Genomic DNA, 19,593 nt, shown 5'->3' on the forward strand with positions numbered 1-19,593 from the left:
TTATGTTACAATTTATGCTGCTTTAATAAACGATTCCTTGGACTGCATGTGAAGCCCACTTCGTTCCTTTCTACACTGACCCTACGGCGACTGCTTGGGATTCTTGGGACCCTGGGGGTTGTGTCACTCCCCCGTTAAGTGCCATATCACCAGGCATGAAATAACACTTGTCAACTCAAGATAGTCTATGATTCTGTGACCATTTCCACCCAGGGCAACCCTTCAGGCCTGTTTTCTCTGGCAGAGTGAAGTCTGGGACCATCTGAGAACTGTCTTCAGCTACAGCAAGCTAAGAGCTGTAAAGACAGTGTAGACAAACACTCTCAGCCCTGGCAGATAGGATAAGAAGAAGAGCAATGACCACAAAAGGCACCATGGAAAATTCAGGTTGGACAAAATGACAATCGTTTCCACTTGGAGGGTGATGAAGTCCAGGCACAGGTTTCCACAGAGAGGCTGTGAATTTGCTGTTCCTGGGTATTTTTAAAGGTCAAAGCCATGACTTATCCCAGCAGGTGCTAGTACAATACCGGCTTTGAGTGAGTGGTTGGACCAGAGACCTCCAGAAGTCTCTTCTGACCAGCACTTCAATGACTGTGATTATAACAGCTGTAAAACAAAAATGTGATGGATTAATTTTGAAAAGTAAGAAAAGTAATATAACTCAGGAAGAATATTTGCAGCCACTGCAAAAGAACTCCCTTGCTTAGAATAAGGAGTCTGAAGGTTAAATCCTCCTGAGGAAAAACTGCAATAAAGGTGGTATAAAGCAAATTGGTGAGATCATAAATATAGATGACCTTGGGGGGTAACACTTCCTCTATTTTCAACATTTATTTTGCTTTGTTCTGATTTTTAGGAAAAAAAAAATATATGCATTGTGCTGTCTTTTCAAGGGAAGCATAGCAGACAAAGCTCCTTGCAGGAAAAGTAAAGCTGGGCAGCAATTGCTGTATTCCTGCAATTGCTGGAGAGCTGGTGGAACTGGGATCCCTCACAGAGCTGCAGAAGTGCTGTGTGGCAGAGCTTCTCTCCCATGTATTACAAGCATTTGGGCTTGGACACAAGTGGAGGATACAAAACTAAGCAGAAGACGAGAGCTGCCATCTCACTGACAGGCATGAATCTAACTTATCCCATGCAATAGTTTCCATACTATTGGGAATGAGGAGAGCGGGGGATCACAGCCTTCCTGGAGGGAAGTTAACTCCAGCCAGAGGATCTGCATGATCGTGCCCTGTTGAGGGAAATGGCCGAGCCTGGAAGCCCAGGGCCCCTCAAGTACTCCACTGGGAGGGGCAGAAATGGCCTGTAAGGGACCATGACTGAGACATGCTATGGATCCTGTATGTGTGGAATGACTGGCAAGGCTGAAAGCAGGACACTGAAACCTCTGGAGTCTTGGTCACAAGCAAACACTTCTGTCCCTCCAGCTTCTCTGAAAAACTGTGCCCACATCTGCCTGAATGAGTTCAGAAAAGACAAGTTCAGTGTGGACTAGGTGAAAGGAAGGGCTTTTTGAAGGACCATGGGAATGGAGGGCTTATTTTATAATGCCCTGTTTCATAAGAAGTCTTGTTTAGTCTGGCAGAAGAGTGGCTGTGAGGAACAAGACTGCTTTCTAAAAATACAAGGAGGGAAACACTGGGGAAAACTATTTAAGTGAAAAGCCAATTCTGGTGCAGAAACAGGTGGTAAAAATTGTCTCAGAAAAAAATTAGTGCAGATTTGTAACCAGCTAGGGAGGTCTAATTGCTGCAGTGTGTTGAGAGTGGGGGGCATCCAAACTACGTTTGTGACAAAATTTGGCAGGTTTGAGCCTGCTCGTGAGGCTGTTTTGTAATAGCAGACAGTGGGACTCACTAACTCAGGAGTTGTTCTGCCTCTGGCCCTGCAGGGCTGGTGTGTCAGAGGGTAGAGGTGCTGTGACCCCCATGCTGTTCTGCCATCAGGGCAGAATTACACTGCTTTTTAAATTGCTTTGATAAACACAGCCTAAAGGTTTTCATTTGCTTTCACAGATTTGTTGTTAACCTCAACTCCTTGTTCCCCTGGTGTCCTGGGGTGATACTGTAGCCCAGCCAAAGGACCAACGCCTTCTTCTACTCTTTATCTTCTGTTTTTTCCAGCATTGCCTGACGCTGCCTCTAAAGTGGCATGCTATTCCCTCTTCTCCTTTATCTACATGTTCTCCAGTCCATCTGATTTGTCCTCCTTATTTATTTTTTCTGCCCTGTGCTACATCTGCTTGATCTTCTGTATCATCCTGGATCTCTGATTTTGATTCCCAGCTCTTCTTCAACTGTTGGCATCGCTTGCCTCCCACACCTTCCTGAAGAGGGGCTGATATTTAATACTTCCTACTTTGGACTGATAATACATGAGAATCTACACCTCAGAGATTCCATGTGGAGTGTGAGGCTAACAGGAGTATCAAAATATGCAGAACATAAATTAAACTAGAGCAGGTGTACATTGAGATGAAGTGTGGCTTGTGGGACTACAACTGCTCATTTCTATGAATGGATCATCCGCCACTCGAGAAGACTGCAAGGCTTGTTTTGGGGGACAGAGAAACACCACAGCTGGGTTAAAGAAGGTTTTTTGCTTGGGAATTTGCCTGCCTTTTTTAGGCGTTAGCCTTCTACCTGAAAAGAAAGTCCTGAATCCTCAATTCTTTGCTACTTATCTCCTCTTATGTGGAGAGACTCATTCTCCTCTGGTGTGCAGAGACTGTTTAAATTAGATCCCAGCATGCACACAAAAGAGCAAAACACACTCTGCTCAAGAAAACGTGTCAACTGAATGTCCATCAGAAAAGCAGGATGATCTCATACCGCAATGTGGACACTTAAAGCCTGGTCAGCTGGAAGATCTCTAGGCTCTGCTGGCTGGGTCTCTATTGGCTCTGGTGGGAATACAGACACCCAGCTCAGAGGGAGATGCCTGCACACAGCCCAGTTACATTTAACCAACTGAAATGCACATGCCAATAGTCACTGGAGATGCCCCAGGTATCTCAGATGTATTTATGGGACTGTCAGCAATTACATAGGACCTACAGTGGACTTGTGACCTTCTGAAGCAGGAGCTGTAGTTGTCTAAGACATCTTAAATGGCACAGAAGTTTTGCGTGCAGGCAAGTGAATCAAGCTGTGTGTGTCTTAATCTGGAGCTGGATTGTGGCTGAAAAGCTAGAATAAAAATTTTCATGTGCAGCTGAAGAAATAAAAAACCTGGCTTTGCAAGCTCCAGAGTTTCAGTGCACCACTTGCAACTCGATATCAATTATCCAGTAAAACCAACACAAACCTAAATTGAAAGGAATCTCTCAAATCTCCAAAGAGGAACAAAAGCAAAGTCTGAGGGAAAGGCAGGTGACTGTTGAGTTATATCATAGGATACAGTGGCTGAAGACTTTGATACTGTAAATAAGAGTGTTAGAAATGGCCTAAATGGAAATAAAAACAACTTTGAATGAAAGCAAAGTGCTTGCTAGCTCAGAGATTTTAAATTAACCTTGCTGCCGATTCAGTGGATCAAAAATTTCATTGATCTCATGCCTCTGACTTTCCACTTATGTCCAAAAAAATGTAACTTAAGTACAGCTTGACTGGAAGATTTGTGTCTGAACAATGCTTTTTTTTGTTCTTTTAATGGAAAATTTCAGCTCCATTTTTGCAGCCGTTCAAAACATCCTCTGCTTCCCACATTGTGAGATGACAACAATGCTCAGCTGTCTTTGGCCTAAGTTGTGGCACCAAGCCAGAAAGTATCTCAAGTTGTGAAAAGTCTTAAATCAACACATTTTACCACTAAAGAGTGAGGAAAAACAGTTTCTAAACCATATGAAATATTCATGTCTAGCATCTTGTGAGATACCATCTGGTTAGATCAAACCACAGCAGAGCTGATAGTGACAGAGAAACGCTCTGGATAGAAAGTGGGGAGTGTGACTTGAAGACTCATTGTTTCATGCCCTATAAAAGAGCACTACACAAGCAGCATCACTTCAGGAACAATTAACTTTTCCAACGACAAAAAAATTCCAAGATAGAAGTGTTGATCGTTGGGGCCTGTTATTAGGAAAATAGTAATGTTCTTCAGATAATATCATGCTTCTCATAAGGGCATTGATAATTAAACTGCAATTTAATATTTGCTAAGTATTAAAATGTCTAGGAAAAAAACCAAACCAAAACAAAACAAACCCCCAAATTACCAAACAAGCACTTCTACAGCCGGCAAGAAGAATGAACATAGAACAAATTCTTCTGCAGGCATTGTGATCTTCCAGCATTTCATATTTATATTCCTGGAAGTAAATATGTCCTTTTACCCCTAAAAGCTCTTGTTAATGGTGCGTAGCACTTGGGAGAGCTGATCTCTTCTCCTGCAAGAGCTACTTTTCTGATATGTGACCTTGAGACAAATACTTTGTGTTTGTTACTGCTTCCCCTCCCACTTCCAGTCTGCTCCAAACAGCTTTGCTGTGCCTTATACAACGGGGCCTTCAGGTGCTATTGCAATGTAAATAGTGGCAGTACAGGTGCATTTGTGAGTAGAATATGGCTTTGATTATTCAGTTACAAGGTCACCTTGGGTGAAAGGATTGCTGCATAAAACATTGCTGAGCCATGAGTCTGTGGCTGCCTCCTGGTTATATAATAATGTTATTTCAAACGTATTGGAAGTGTTTAAGGCTTTCCCAAAATTGCCAAGTTTGTGGTGCAGTGGAACGTCAGTGGTAAAATGGTCCCACACAGGTGAGTATGAACACAGAGATGCTTACAGTGCTGGGGCTTTCCCCACTGTCTCCTCATTGTTGGCAATTTACCCCTACCTTTTCTCAAGGTTAATTAAGCTTCCTGCCACTTTGGAGAATAAGGAACTATTGTATTGAGCCCCATGGAGGGGGAAGACAAGAAGGCAGAAATTAAATGGCTGCTTTGGAGCACAGAGCTGGAATCAGGACCAAGGTGCTCTCCTTTCCCTCTCTGTATACCTTGTGATAAAACCCTTTAACAGCAGTGTCACTCATACAACATGGGCTCTGCACAGACTTTGAAAAGCAGGGAAGAGAGCATCAAATATTCCAGCCCCCTTAATTTGAAAGCTGCCTATAATAAACCTTTGGGAACATGTAAATCAGACAGGTCAAGTTACATAGTTACATAAATATCACTGGATTTCTGGCATTTAGGAATAAAAGGTTTTGGTCTATTCAGTTTAAAAGTGCCTAAAACATCCATGCATTATGTTAAAATCTAACATTAAATGCTTTTCTTTCTGTATTTTCCAAAAGCTTAGCTAGAGACAATTTGGACACTGCATGACAAAATTTTGCCTTAATAACATAAATATCTATGCACAAGTAATTTGACACAGCGTGCCACTGCAAAATATTTGATATTAAGTAAAATGACAGTTCTCATCTAGTTCTTATCCATAGAAACCCTTAAAGACACAAACCATTGCCCTTTAAAAGCCCCTCTCAATTCCTCACTTTCCCATCCATCTTATTTATAGCTCCGTCTTTGTAAAGCGCTCCAGGATCCACAAATAAGAAGTGCTTATAAAACCTCCATGAGAGCCGGGATTTGAAATCAGCAGCACTTATGGATGTTATGCATATGAAGGGAAACCTTGAGTGCAACACGCTTCAGCATCCAAAATCAGCCCCACATCAGTGTCCTCATCAACAACTTCGCTTCAAACCTGTGCTCACTCGACTTCTGTATAAATGCACCAAAATGTCTCTTAGCCCTTCTCCCACTTCTTTTCGACAGGCAATTCACTGCGTCTATGAGCAGGGATCCACCCTCCCTGTTCTCCCTCATTGCACAATTGGCTTTCCATGGGCCTCTTTGGCAGCTCCAGCCCTTTCGGAAAGCAGGGTTTATTCCTCCCCTCCTCTTTCAGTCCTGCATTGAGGAGGAGGTCTGTGGAGGGACTCGATGCAGCAGAATGTCAATGCCAGAAGTGGCCTTTCTCATGGAAATCAGGTGCGGGAGCCTGGCATTTTCTGTGTAAGAATGAGAGACTTTGGTGGGCTGTTTTGTTTTTGACCCTTCCCTTTCTGGAAGATTACATTTGAACCGATGAGCTCTGGCTCTCTCATACCTTGAGGGTGCCAGATCTTTTCTCAGGACTGATTTCTTCATCTCCTCCCTCACCTACATCGTTGTGCCATCTCCTTTCGTCGTGTCCAATTAGTTATTATAGGCATATCTTGGCTTTTTTTAAGATTTCATGGATAAAGGTGCCAAAGAAGTGTATTTGGTTTGAGTTTACTCGTGCTGAGGACTGTATTTATGTCCCCCACAAACACTGATTAAACCGCCTGACCCTCAGAGAGAAAAGAAAGGGCTCTCTTTGCTGAACTGGGGTGCAACAGGACGTGCAGAAAGGAAACACTGAGGTCGTATTGATAGATCCCTGCTGGCCCATTTATTTATGCCCTTCCTAAAAGTTTGCTTTTCAAGTTCTTCCTCCTGATTTGTGAGTTGGTAACATGGACACAGCAGTTTTCAGCAGTGCAAATATGAAGGTCTAAGTCCTGGTGTCTTGATACACAGCTCATCCTGACTGACAGGCATCTTCAGCCCAGATGGTTGTCTGGTGCCTTAGAATAAGGTCACTTCTGGCTGCTCCTGACTGGTCAAACTCATCCCCTTCACAGCCCTGCAAGCTGGTCACAGTCAGGCTCATGGCTTGGAGACTGGAATTCAACGAACCCATGAAAAAGCAAATTGCAGCAGAGCTGGCACCTACCAGAACCACTGTGCAACGCCAGCAGATCCACACACGGCCTCCCGGGACAGACTGGCGTCAGTCACCCTCATGCTCAGCATGCAAGAATCGCCTTCCACCCAAACACTCCTGCTCTGAATAGCAGCTAGTTGCAGTGTTTTCACAGAATCACAGAATATTCTGAGTTGGAAGGGACCCACAATGATCACTAAATCCGGCTCTTAAGTGAATGGCCTGTACAGGTATCAAACCTACAACCACAACATTATCAGTTAGTAATATAACACCAAATCTACTTGGGCTGATAAGAAATAAACCATGTCACAGATTTAGTAATAGCTAAAAATGTATCATTAAAATTATTTCCTTATTAAAACTCTGCCGTTAAATGAGCAAGACTCAGACCATGCATGAATTCCTACTGCAGATCCTTGTTGTGCCGTGATAGGATTTAAACAGGGTTTTTTTTAATAATCTGGAAGAAAGATATTGGGCATTTCAAAGGCAGGAAAACTGTATCCATGCCCTTTTATCCACCTTCAGGAAAGGTTTGATGAACACATCTCAGCTTGTATTTGTGATGAATATAGGATTGTATTTCTGAATGAATATTCTGGTTAAAATAATTTGAAATTTGTCACAGCTCCAAAAATGACAGCAAGCGGCACACATAAAGTATGCAGCGTGTTCTGCATGTCGGGCAGATGAAAGGCAGTGCAATTGCTAATTGATAGTGTATTTCAATATCATGCCTGCGTACTTATCTTGACTCAAAGCCTGAAATATGTAACATGCTGATAATGCACACACCTTTCATGAAACAAAGTACAAACCCAGAGTCAAACACACTGACCTTACACACGTTGCAAGCTGCACATGCTCACAGCTGACAAGTATTTGAAGCAAAGTATTTACACATAAAACATTTATGCACACATTGTGCACTGAGGCATTCAAATATGCAGCCTTCCATATGTTATACATATTACATATATGATTTCTATGCCAAGTATTTTGGGAAAAGATAAAGCAATTACCCATATGTTCTCTAAACAATGGGAACGTGCTGTAAGTTGTGGCACTGCAGAGGCAGCTTGATCCTTGGAGAATATTTAAGTACCATGGGATGTCGAAGATGACTAGAGATGGAAAGGAGCAGGCAAACTGTGATGGCACAAGCTGGGTTCATGTAAATGTGTACGTAGAAAGGCAGCATTTAAATTAACAGAACAGGATAGTATCAAAGAGAACATCCTGAGTTGTAAGTGACCACCAAGGATAACTGAGCCCTACTTCTGGCCCTGCACAGCACAATCCCCAAGAGGCACACCATGTGCCTGAGAGCATTGTCCAAACTCTTCTTGAACTCTGTCAAGCTTGGTGGTGAGACCACTTCCCTGGAGAGCCTGTTCCTGTGCCCAACCAACCTCTGGGTGAAGAACCTTTTGCTGATATCCAACCTAAACCTTCCTGATATCGAACCTAAACCTTCACTGACACAACTTACACAACTTCAGGCCATTCCCTTGGGTCCAGCCAGTGGCCACCAGAGAGAAGAGATTGATGCTGTTCCTTGTGAGGAAGCTGCACACCACAATGAGGCCTTCTCTCAGTATCCTCCAAGCTGAACAGAGCAAATTATCTCAGCCACATCTCATATGGCTTCCCCTCCAGACCCTTCACTTCCCTCATGGCTCTTCTTTGGACTCTTTCTGATGGCTTAATGTCTTTATATTGTGGCACCCAAAACTGCCCCCAGGGGTCGAGGTGAGGCTGCGCCCGTGCAGAGCAGAGTGGGACAATCCCCCTGCCTGGTTGGCCATGCTGTCCCTGAAATCCCAGGACATTAATGTCCTTCCTGGCTGCCAGGGCACTCATGTTCAACTTGCCATCGACCAGGACCCTACACTCCCTCTCTCCCTGCAGAGGAGGGAAGGACTGTCTCCATGAAGGGCTGAGTGCTCACGCTCCCACATCTTGTGCTCCCTGGGCACACGGGCCCATATGGACACCAGACTGCCCCTGGCATTCAAACCCTACAGCTCTACAAAAAAAAAAAAAAGAAAAAAAAAAAAAATTTAATCACCCTCAAGGGCCCTGTTCTGTACTGTCTCAGAATCCTGCTTGTTCACTGCTGTGGGGGGAAAAAAGGGATATACATACACATACACACGTATACATATATACACACATATATACACACACACGCACACATATAGATACATATATATCATATAAACGCATATAATATCAATATTACATATTCATCATCCGTTCTGTGCCCTGTGGGTGACTCCGGGGGGGCGGGGCCGCGCGCCCCTCGCGGCCAATGAGCGCGCGCCGGGGTGCACTGGCCCCGCCCCCTCCCGCCGGCGACGCGTGCGCGCGCGCGCGGGGCTGAGGGCGGGGCCGGGAGAGGGCGGGGATTGGTTACCATGGCGGTGACGTCAGAGGGTGCCGGGGACGGGCGGCGGAGACACGGAAAGGTCAAACTGGAGGCGAGGGCAGCGAGCGCGGCGGGGCCGTGGCGGCAGCGGGGCTCCCGCAGGTTCCGCGGGACCCGCCGGCCGGGCGAGGCAGCCCCTCGGTCCCCGCCGCCTCCCCGCACAGGTACGGGAGGAGCGGATCTCCGGGGCCGAGCTTGGGGCGGGGGACGGCCGGCGAGGAGGGGGCCGGGGCTGGGTCGGGCAGCGCCTGTTGGAGGACCCCGGGGTGTGGGGTCGCGGCCGGCCGTCCCCGGCGGTGGGGGAGCTGGGAGAGGGCTCCCTGCGCTGTGCGGGGTGGGACGGCAGCCCCGCACCCTCCCGCTGTTCCCCCCCCGTGCCGGGGGTCCTTCCACCGCGGAGTCCCCGGGGCTGTGACCCCGCAGTGTGACCCCCTGACCCGCCAACAGAAGTTGGGGATTTTTTTGTTTGGTTTTTTTTTTTTTTTTTTTTTTTTTTCCCCCTGTGGGCCATAGGGAGAGCTACCCCCCGCCCCGGCCCCCAGCTTTGTATAACTTGTCTCTCAGTTGACTGTCCCTTCCTCCCTGCACTTTGCCCTTGCCCGGTGGTCTGTGGCGTGAGGGAGTAAAACTATTCAAGGACTGGGTTTTGTGTCTCTAGGGAAAGAGCTGGGTCACAGACGATGCAGGCTCTTTAATAATATATATATGTATATTCCTTTTTTCCCCCCACAGCGGCCCAGTGCATAAGCAGTACAGTACAGAACAAGGCCTTTGGGTGTGATTTATTTTTTTAGCAAACCCTGGAGCAGAGCTGCTATTAGCATGTAGAGTTTGAATGCCACAGGCAGTCTGTTGTCTCTTCCTGCAGAAAGAATATTTTAGAGGAGCAGCAATGACTCATTAATAGAAAGTATTCGTTGCAGGAAGGCAAAGCCAGGTGAAGTTTCTTACTTTACCACAGACTTACTCTGTGACCTTGGATCAGTCCTCTGTTTGCTTATGAATCGGGAATAGCGGTGCTTTCCAAAAACGTCCTGTGGATAAACATACTAATGACTGTGAAATGCTTAGCTGCTGTGGCAATAATGGGTAGATAGTGATGGTATTTCTGTTACTGAAGCAGAAAGGCTCTACCCAGGATGTGAACTGTAGTACCTACACTTCGATGGAAATAAGAGCTTGCTTAGAAAGATATTTAATAACCTGGAATGTTGCATGATTTGCACTGTGGTCATCTTGTACTTCAAATATTGATGTAATGTGTGTTTTCAAAGAGGTGCTGCTCCACACTGCAAAGACTCCATGGATGTGGGTTTTTTCCACTTCTGTTTGCCTAGAACAAACGTGTGGGGCATCCTCTTCCACTGCTGAGTGAACCTCGTGCCTTTGCAATGTAGCAGATTATCCCCAATAGTTGACTTCTCTGAATTACATAGCATGTTAGCAAGGAAATACTAAAGGGAGTGACAATAAGTTCATTGTACCTGTAATAAAAGGCAATCTTAGTTTTAGGAACAGTGTTTTTTCCCCTCACCTTATAGGATGCTCTCTGTGGAAAATCAGAATACTTCCACTATTTCATAGGTAAAAACCTAAATACAGGAGTTCTGAAGCTGAAGGAGTTGACTGTTGTGGTTCACATACTGCTCTGAAGTGCAGCCACTGCAATAACAAATCGAAGCAGCCAAGCACAGAGCTAGGAGTTGCTGCTGCAAATCCTGACCTGAGTGAAATAAGTTTTCTCTCTCTACAGTATTGCTTAATATGACTTGTGCAGATAAATTGCTTTTTTTTTTTTTTAACATATTGTAGAGGGATACACCAGGAAGAAGCACTGTTTGCCTCATGCCTTGGGGATTTTTTTGAAAGTAACTTGATATATAGTTTCTCACTTACCTACTCAATTTAATGTAAAACTTCCATAATCAGATTAACATTAAATAAGAAAGCTTTTGTGTTGAAGAGGAGGTAAGCACAACCTAATTGTGTTTGGTTTGGGGGTGGTTTTTTTGTTTTGTTTTGGGTTTTTTTGGGGGGGGGGTTTGGTGTGGGTTTTTTTTTTTTTTTTTTTTTTTTTTTTTTTAGATGAACCTGAAAGCTGCTCTGGTAGAATGGCAGTTCATTGTTAATTCTTAATATGTAGGTGCCCTGGAAAAATCAAATACCCGGTTTCATAGCTACCCTTAGGCATCTTTCATTTATGCAAGCCAGGCTCACTGAGTAACTACTGTAAGTCTCATTGACCTTAGTAGGTTTGCAGAGGTCATGTTTTAAGACGGGTAAGTTGTGCTTGAGCTATTTTCTCAGTAAGTATTGGGAGCAAGTGTTTGTGTACACAATTACACGCTTTTTCCAGTTCTGCATTACATTTTCTGTTTTTCTTTAGATTCTTGCTCATCTTAAAGCTCTCATTAAGAAGAAACACAGGATTTTGAAAACAAGTTCCTTTTCAAGTTCTGGCTATAGCAGAGCACACTGCAAGGTTTTACAAACAGTCAGAAAGGCCAGAGTTGGGTTCAGAGAAACTTGGCCAGCGCAAGCTGAATGTACACGAGTGACATCAGCATTTTTCTGAGCCCTTTATGCTGTTCACTTGTGCTGGTTCCCAGCAGTGCCTTGTGTCTTATGTAAGCTCACACTGTACATCCTGTCCTGCTGTTCTCATGCATGATAATTCACTGGCGTTATCTTACGGGAGGGGTTGAGAGCTGCTGCCTGTCTCAAATGTCTGCATGCAAGTTTCCTATGAGCCAGTGTCCTAGGAGACATCTGAGGAATACCTTGGAGTGAGACACAGCTTGTCCCTTGCTCCTTTTGGTAATAGAGCTGTAACCACTGTGAAGTCATGTGACAGGTTTTACTGGACTGAAGCCTTGATCTGTATCATATGTAGATGGGCCACTAATGCAGTTTTGATGGCTGGTGATAAAACAGCCATAAAACCCAAAGGACTTAAGTGTCAACAGAAGCCTTGATAATACTAAGACTGGAAAGTAAAGGCTTTTATTACACTGTCACTGCAAAAGTCTTGCTTGTTACAAGGCCTTTTGGAGGAATTGTGTCTTCAGATACTGGTCCTTCAGAATTGTCCTTGCAGTTAGCATTTACTCATGCATAATGAAAGTACTGCTATTTGATGGATGAAATTGAAACAAACCCTCCATTATAAGCACTAAACCCAAACATTTCTTGTTTTTCTTGCTTGCTAAATCTAGCTGAAACTTGCTGGCATAAAATCCTGCAGTAAAGCAATATGCATAATCTAGTTCTAAGTAAATGGAGCACCTTATTTGAACAGTGTCTAATGTTTCGTACTTCAGTCTCTTTTGTTACACGCCGCTGTATCAGTGTGAGGGAGCCAAATTCCTGATTACCTGTCTTGGTGAACGTGGTTGTCCTTGTCTGACTCCGTGGCTTGTTCGGAGCAGCTGGAAAGTTTCCTTACGAGCACTGATCTGGCACAATCATGCACAAAACTGTGAGATTTATAGCTCTGCAGGGGAACCATCTACAGAGGGAAGAAGGGTTGACCTGGAGGAGAAGTGCACCTGGAAAGGAATGCTGATGTTCCCTGTGGAAGTAAAGGAAATCTCTCCTGTGACTTTCCAGAGTGATCTGCTCCATACTGCACAAAACAGTTTCTCATTGTAGTGGAGAAACAAGAGGAATGCAAGACTTGACAAGAGGATTGGTTATTAAAAAAGAACCAGTGCAGTCCTTAGATGCTGAAAAGCTGAACAGAGTCCTTTTAAGTAACCTGTTCTTGCAAATTTAAGTCCTTTTAAGTAACCTGTTCTTGCAAATTTAAGGACATTTATTGGCAAAACATCTAAGAGAAACTTGAATTTTTATTTTGAGAAGGGAATTGAGTTATCACTGTTACTTTTATTAACCAAAGATAGGGATGCATGGGCTTCTCCTAGTGCTTTTGTTATTTATGGAAGATATGCAGATCTGTTTTAAAACCATATACAGGAGAATAGGCAGCAATGAAGTTGTAGAGACTTGTAGCAGCTGTAAGAATAAGTATCATAAAAAAAAGAAACAAACCAAGCAAACTCTCCCAAAAAAACCCCCAGGCTTCAAAAATACCTTCATGTAGCACGTTCAGGATTCTGTTAATTCTATTTTATTGTGTGACAGATACCTTATAAAGGTCCTCATATATGTTGTCATAAATCAGTACCTTTTTTAGTAGATGTGGACAAATAAAACGCAGTCTGGATTCTTAAATCTGCTAAAGTATTTACAAGGCTGGCTCTTGGAAAAAGTTTCCCACCGGATGCAGTGGGTGTCAGGGCTGAAGGTCAGCAGCAGAGAGAGTTAAGAGAATGCTCTTTGGCATTTATTTTTGTCCAATTTTTTCTAACAAACCTTGTTTGAAAAGCCTTGTAAAGAAGCAGAGAATCAATCTTTCTTCCTAAATTTCCAAGCGCTAATAGGCATTTGCAGGTTTGTTCATACTTAAGCTGCTTGTTGCAAACATTTTTTCTTTAAGAGAGGGAAAAAAAAAAAACCCAGACCTTTCAGTACAGTTAATACATTCATGAACTCGTAGCACGGAAGTTCCTGGTGTAAATCATAAAAGCCAGATGGAGTTTTAAGTGACTGTCATGTACAACTTGGGGAATGAACATTCCTGATACTAATAAAAGGGCCAGATTGGAGCTACGTAATTAATCCCAGTGTCCTTTTCAGTGCCTGATAAGATTTGGCTGCAACAGCCATGGAGTTAATAGAGACAACTGTCAAGTCCTATGAAGCAGTGGATTGTTTGTGGAAAATAAAAATACCTGTGTGCTTACTCTGGTATGTATCTTCCAGTGATTAGTGCTCAAATTGCATTTTAAATGGGGGGAAAAAAAAGAGTGTGAGTAGTGGCTGACTTTGTCTTGACTCTATCTCCTGTCTTAAATATGTATGTAAATGTATTTATACATACATTTAATATGTATAATCTATCTGCATGTATGTTATATATATAAAAATGTTTTTAAAGCAAAAGGTAAGTATATACAGCTTTTTTGAGTGTTACATGGCAGAACCTTTTCTAAATTGGAGTTTATTTGAATTGAAATGTAATGCCTGGGGAGCTTCAGGAGACAATCTTGCAATGAAGTTCTTTCCCTCCGTGTAGCAGTGTCCTGAAGGAAGTGTGCAGAAAAGTGCTAAAAAAAAAAGGCTTATGAGATGGCACAAAGTCTGTGTCAGAGACAGGAGGAGGAGTGGGCAGATGGCAGTCAGTACAAAACACGTGAATAATCAGATTGAGAACAAGCTGAATAGACTGTCAGTACGCTGGTTGTGTGCTGCTGCATTTTGGGTTTGGTGAACATGCTGGGGATTTTTTCCTGTTGTGATCAGTGTTCCATACTCCAGAGAGGTAAAAATCTTCAAGCTAGAAGGATATATAAGGGTGAAGGCATGCCCACCATGGTTGGGGGAGCTTTTGAGATGAGGGAAAAGTCAGTGCTTTAAGAACTATCAGGACTGGGAAACATTAAAAAATCTGTTCAGCTTGTTATAGACTTCATCTGCAAGTTTATTCTACCTTTGGCATGCATGACATGGAATAATATTAAAATGATCCAAAATCTTAGTGCCTGAACCTGTGTGATGATAGATTTGTTTATTTTTCTGAAAAGGTCTGGAAGGTAGTAAGATTGACTCATGTAAATTGTTTACGTAACTTACTTTATCTAATTTATGGGAAAACTTTGGATAGCTGTCTGGCCTGACTGTTCATTGCCGGGCTCAGTGGTCTTTTCCAGATTGTTGGTTGTATGTGCTGTTGGAGTGTGGAATGGAAAGAAGAGCAGGAGAGACTGCACTGGTGAATGATTGATCCCATAACCCCTCATGCAATGCTAAGAATTATAAAAAATAATAAATCCAGGAATAGAACAAAAAAAGCCCTACTGGTTCTTACTTGAAAAAGGTTATAATGTCAATAATAATAATAAAGTATACATATGGAGTGTTGAGATCCAGTTATCAATAGTAACTTAGTTGTGTTTATATTTGTTTCAAAATGATTCTGCTTTTTTCCTTTTTCAGCTAGTTCCATAGGCTAAAACAGTAGTGAACTGGTTTAAATGGAGAATACACTACTTCCCAAGAAAGAGGCATTGCTTTGTCTGAGCAAGCATTTGAATGGAAGGATCACAACACACCTTTCAGTTTAAAATTTATTTAGAACAGATAATTTTTCATGCCTGCAGTTATCCTTTAGTAATACCAGTTTTTTCCTTGTGCTGTGTCTTAGCAATGCCTCAGTCTGAACAACAGCAGTAAAGAGTTTAACAGCACAAGAAGGTAGAGCAAACATGGTCTGTATTTCTGCAGAAGTGAAGGTTAGAAAGATAAGGGAAAATGATTAAAATATTCACAAGAAGTGCCCTAGATAAGATTGTTTCGTGTCTGAGGGCATGATGAGTCCTGTGGGAATGAGGAAGCTAAAGGGCTGTTTAATTCTGATGTTTCACACTGAACCAACATGTTAGATAGCAAAGAGGTATTAGTGAAATTTGGAAGAGCATGGGCATTTTATGTCAAGAATACAGAAATAAAGTAAGTTAGTCCAAACCAAATCCTTTGCTGTATTGGAGCTATGCGGAGAATGAATGTTGGAGGCTTAACGTGAGTATAATAAATCAAACTGCCAGCTGAGCCTCAGAGGGCTTTATTCATGCACTTCATTGTTCTCTCTGCAGATAGAGCAGGGTTCAGCCAAATGCAGGGTTGTCATTCTGCAGATGTTCAGAGTGTTTCCCAGTGTTCTGAGGACTGAGCTGGTGTCTATGTGTTGTCCAAACTCCTCAGTTCCCTGCTTGGGGTGGCCATGCTTTGACTTTCATGGGCACTTTTACATGCAGAAATCATGTGAGTTTGTAGTTTTGGGTGAGTGGAGAGTTGTGTTGTGTACGGTTGATAACTCCCAGAAAAGGCTCAGATTTGTAGTTTCTGGAAAGTGCTTTTTGGCAGCAGAAGATGCACTGCTGACCCTCTGCAGCTCTGCGGAAAATGTTCCTCAGTGCATGAGCTTTCAAAGCACCTCTCTCAGGGTAGTTCTTGGGGCTGCTGGCACAGAACAGATTTTTTACCCTTCACCAAACTGTCTCCTTTCCTTATATCCTCAGTACCAGGAAAACAAAATAGTAAAACAGGAGGCAGACTTAGTAAGATTGAAATGGGAAACAAAAGGGTAAAAGCAGAACAAACAGAAAATTGGATTCTGGTTTAACACATGGTGACACATCTGGTTGTTCTTACCTGAGTTCTAAAGCAGGCCTCTGCTGTTGGGCCTGACAAGTCAGTAATAGTGTCTTATTAGTGTTAGCTTTAAGTATTCAAAATTAAAATTACTGAGTTTTCCATCACATCTTCTTTTCTTTTACCTCATCCTTGCTGGGGCTCTGGCTGGAGATGGGCACCTTTGTGTTGAAAAAGTTGCTTTTTCATTCTATCTGTATTCATTTTGCTGACTGGTCCATATTTGCTATGCATCAGTATTTTAATGAACATGGTTGCAACATGCTCATATGATTAGTGTACTGTGTTTTGTTAACTCCATGTTTTCTGAGAGTACCTTGAACATTTTATAGAGACCTCGTGATATATTTTTAGCTCTGCTGCTTAAATGATCTGATTATGTACAGATCATGCTTGTAAATAAATATTCTTTCTCATTCGCTCCCTAGTCTGCTTCTTCTGAACTTTTTCTTATCTTAAATTATTGTTCAGTAAACTTACCCAGTAAAACTTTAACGTAAGAGAATCAATATTGCACTCACTTGTAGAAGGACAAGTAAACACATTTTTTTCCTATCAGATTAGGTTAAGATAAGAAATACTAGAGCTAACTAATTTTTAATATTAGTTTGACAGATGTATACTTTATCCCAGTACAACAAAGGCAGTGTTCAGGAATGTTTTTCTTGGTGGTGGTTCTGTGAGCATAACCCTTGGATCTCCCTGTAGGTCAAGGACAAATTTCACACAGCTCTTTGCAGTGGGATAACTAAGCTGTCTTCTGACAGGATCAGGTACTTTCAGGTCACTGGAACATTGGGAATGTTCTGGTATCAGGAAAGACAGCTTTTCTGTAACCTGCCCCTCATCTGTTCTGAATATATCAAGGGAGTATTTGAAGGAAATGCTAAGGAAAGCAAAGGTGACTTTCTAGGGCTTTGTGAAGATTGGTGTGCGTATCTCTAGCTGAACTGAACTTGCAGTGTTCAAACTTGACACAGCTGTGATACAAGACAGATTCTTCAACAAGGAAATTGGAGATTTTTTTTAAACTACTCATCTGTCCATTTTGACTTCCTTTCTTTTTTTTGATTACTCTAACTTGAAGAAAGAGTTGCCACATCTGATCGAGTGCTTTTAATATTATTAATTACAAAATAAATATAGTAGTTGATATCCTTAGATACACGATTAGGCGTGATTGTTTGGTCTTGCATTCTTCATTCGAGTTCAGCTTGAATGACTGCTTTGCGTTCAGAAATCTAATTAAAATTTTATGATGAGTTTTTTGCTTTGAATATGGTGACTGAATGATTTGTCTTGATAAACACACTAGTTAGATCAGGGGCTGCTAAGGTGATGTTTCAGTTAAGAGTCAGGTTATGCCAAATATTAACTAGAAGCAGTAAAAGTTCATCAAAGTATAATGAATCTGTGTACTTAAACATTCCTGGGTTCCAACAAACTGATGGAAGCTGTGATTCTGTATGTTAATGTGAAGTTGCATATTGCAAGATCAGAGAGAAGTTTGGTTTGTTCGTTGCTCTTTCTTACACAACACAAACTTAAGTGTGAAGTTCCTTCTTGTAGTTAATGATACCTGACTTCTTGCTTTGATAGAAATTAAGAAACAAGACCTTTATTTGCACAGCTTAAATTTCTGTAATGTGTAATACTACTTTTAAATTTCTCCTGAGAGTATCAGACATCCCAGTAAAACCAAACCTCTGCTGCAGTTTTCAAAGACTGTTAATGATTAATTTATTTTGGGGGGGGGGGGGGGCAGGAGAAGGCGTAATGTTTTCTTAAGTTGCCTGCTTTAAATGAGAAGGTGAGTACTAGTTTTCTGTCAGTTTACTGGTACACTGCCAATCTACTTCTTAATAGTTCAGACAGTATAGTCTGCTGGTAACTTGAACTGTGTGGCTGTTTGCTTCAGTCATTTACTCCCCCCTCTGTAGAATCAAGTTATTTTAGCTGTCTGGTTAATCTTTGCACAGATGGGACTTACAGATCATTGGAGACTGAAGCACTGTGGTGTACAGGCTCTTGATAACTTTGTGATGTTCCCTGTCTTTCAAGCTACTGGTTTAAGTTGTCAAATATAATTGATTTGAGGTGTTGTACTTTTAAGTAATATTTTAGTTAAATTGGTATTTGCAAGATTAAATACTAGATTTCACCTGTGTACAGAGCTTAACAGATTTTGCAGACTCTGATACTCTTTTTCTTGAGTTTAAGTGGAGCCTAGGCAGCTGACTGTGGCTTTGTTCAAGAGTGGTGAGTTTTGGTGCTTGAGTTTATTGTATACAAATTACTGGAAGCCTGTGTTTGCAGCATGTCCTTAAGTGTGTCTTTGTAGGTCCCACTGTACAGATTAACTTTTAGGAATTTTCACAAAACCTATTTTTTCTAGAAATGCTGCTGCTGATGCTTTTTGCTCTAGCACCAGTTATGTTTGAATGCTTCACATTGAAAGAAAATTACTAACTACATGTGAAATTGATTTTTTTTTTAATGGAATTGATTGCTCAGAGGAATTTTTTGGATGTTTTTACAGCATTTCTGTTGGGCTAATATGGTCTCCAGTGAACTCTGCTTGAGATGCTACAGTTACTGAATCACAGAATGTTTTGTGTTGGAATGGACCATCTGCCATGTGCAGGGACACTTTCCATTACACCAGTGTGCTCAAAGCCCTGTCCAGCCTGTCCTTGAACCTCCTGACTGAGAATTTGCAGTTGGCCACTCAGATAAACAGTAGGAAGAGTAGGTGTCTCTAAAAATTGCTTTCAGTAACTTGTCCTGCACCTGCAGGTAAATGCCTCAGAAGAGGCACTGGTAAACACCTCAGAAGAGGCTGTAGAAGATAAGTAATTACGAGTTTAGTCAGTGCCCAAACATCTTGGGAGTTTTCTTCAGTTACCTGTCCTACTTTGTTTGACTTTTAAAAAAGCAATTGAAGAAAATGGTAACTGTTGTGGAAAGCTGAGTGAATTTTTTATCTCTTTCCACAGGTGAAGTAGGTCTTAAGGACTGTAGCATCCTTGTGCTTCAAACCTCTTTCAGGGAACATCCTGAACTCAGTTCAGGAACTGAGTATGGCAGGATTCCTATGAAGAGTCATATGTTTTCTTATTTTT

At 42.2% G+C, this 19,593-nt stretch overlaps 1 protein-coding gene across 2 annotated transcripts in view; it reads left to right on the top strand.

Moving 5' to 3' along the window:
* Window positions 1–9,286: 9,286 nt before the first annotated feature.
* ZFAT (zinc finger and AT-hook domain containing) overlaps window positions 9,287–19,593 on the top strand; it is a 117,617-nt gene continuing 107,310 nt past the window's right edge. For both annotated transcript variants that reach the window (XM_040059710.2, XM_040059718.2), the window contains exon 1: window positions 9,287–9,363. The gene's annotated coding sequence lies outside the window, so the exon portion shown is untranslated. The remainder of the gene's footprint in view (window positions 9,364–19,593) is intronic.

This window comes from Hirundo rustica, chromosome 1, assembly GCF_015227805.2.
Source record: "Hirundo rustica isolate bHirRus1 chromosome 1, bHirRus1.pri.v3, whole genome shotgun sequence".
In the NCBI taxonomy this organism is placed as follows: Eukaryota; Metazoa; Chordata; class Aves; order Passeriformes; family Hirundinidae; genus Hirundo; species Hirundo rustica.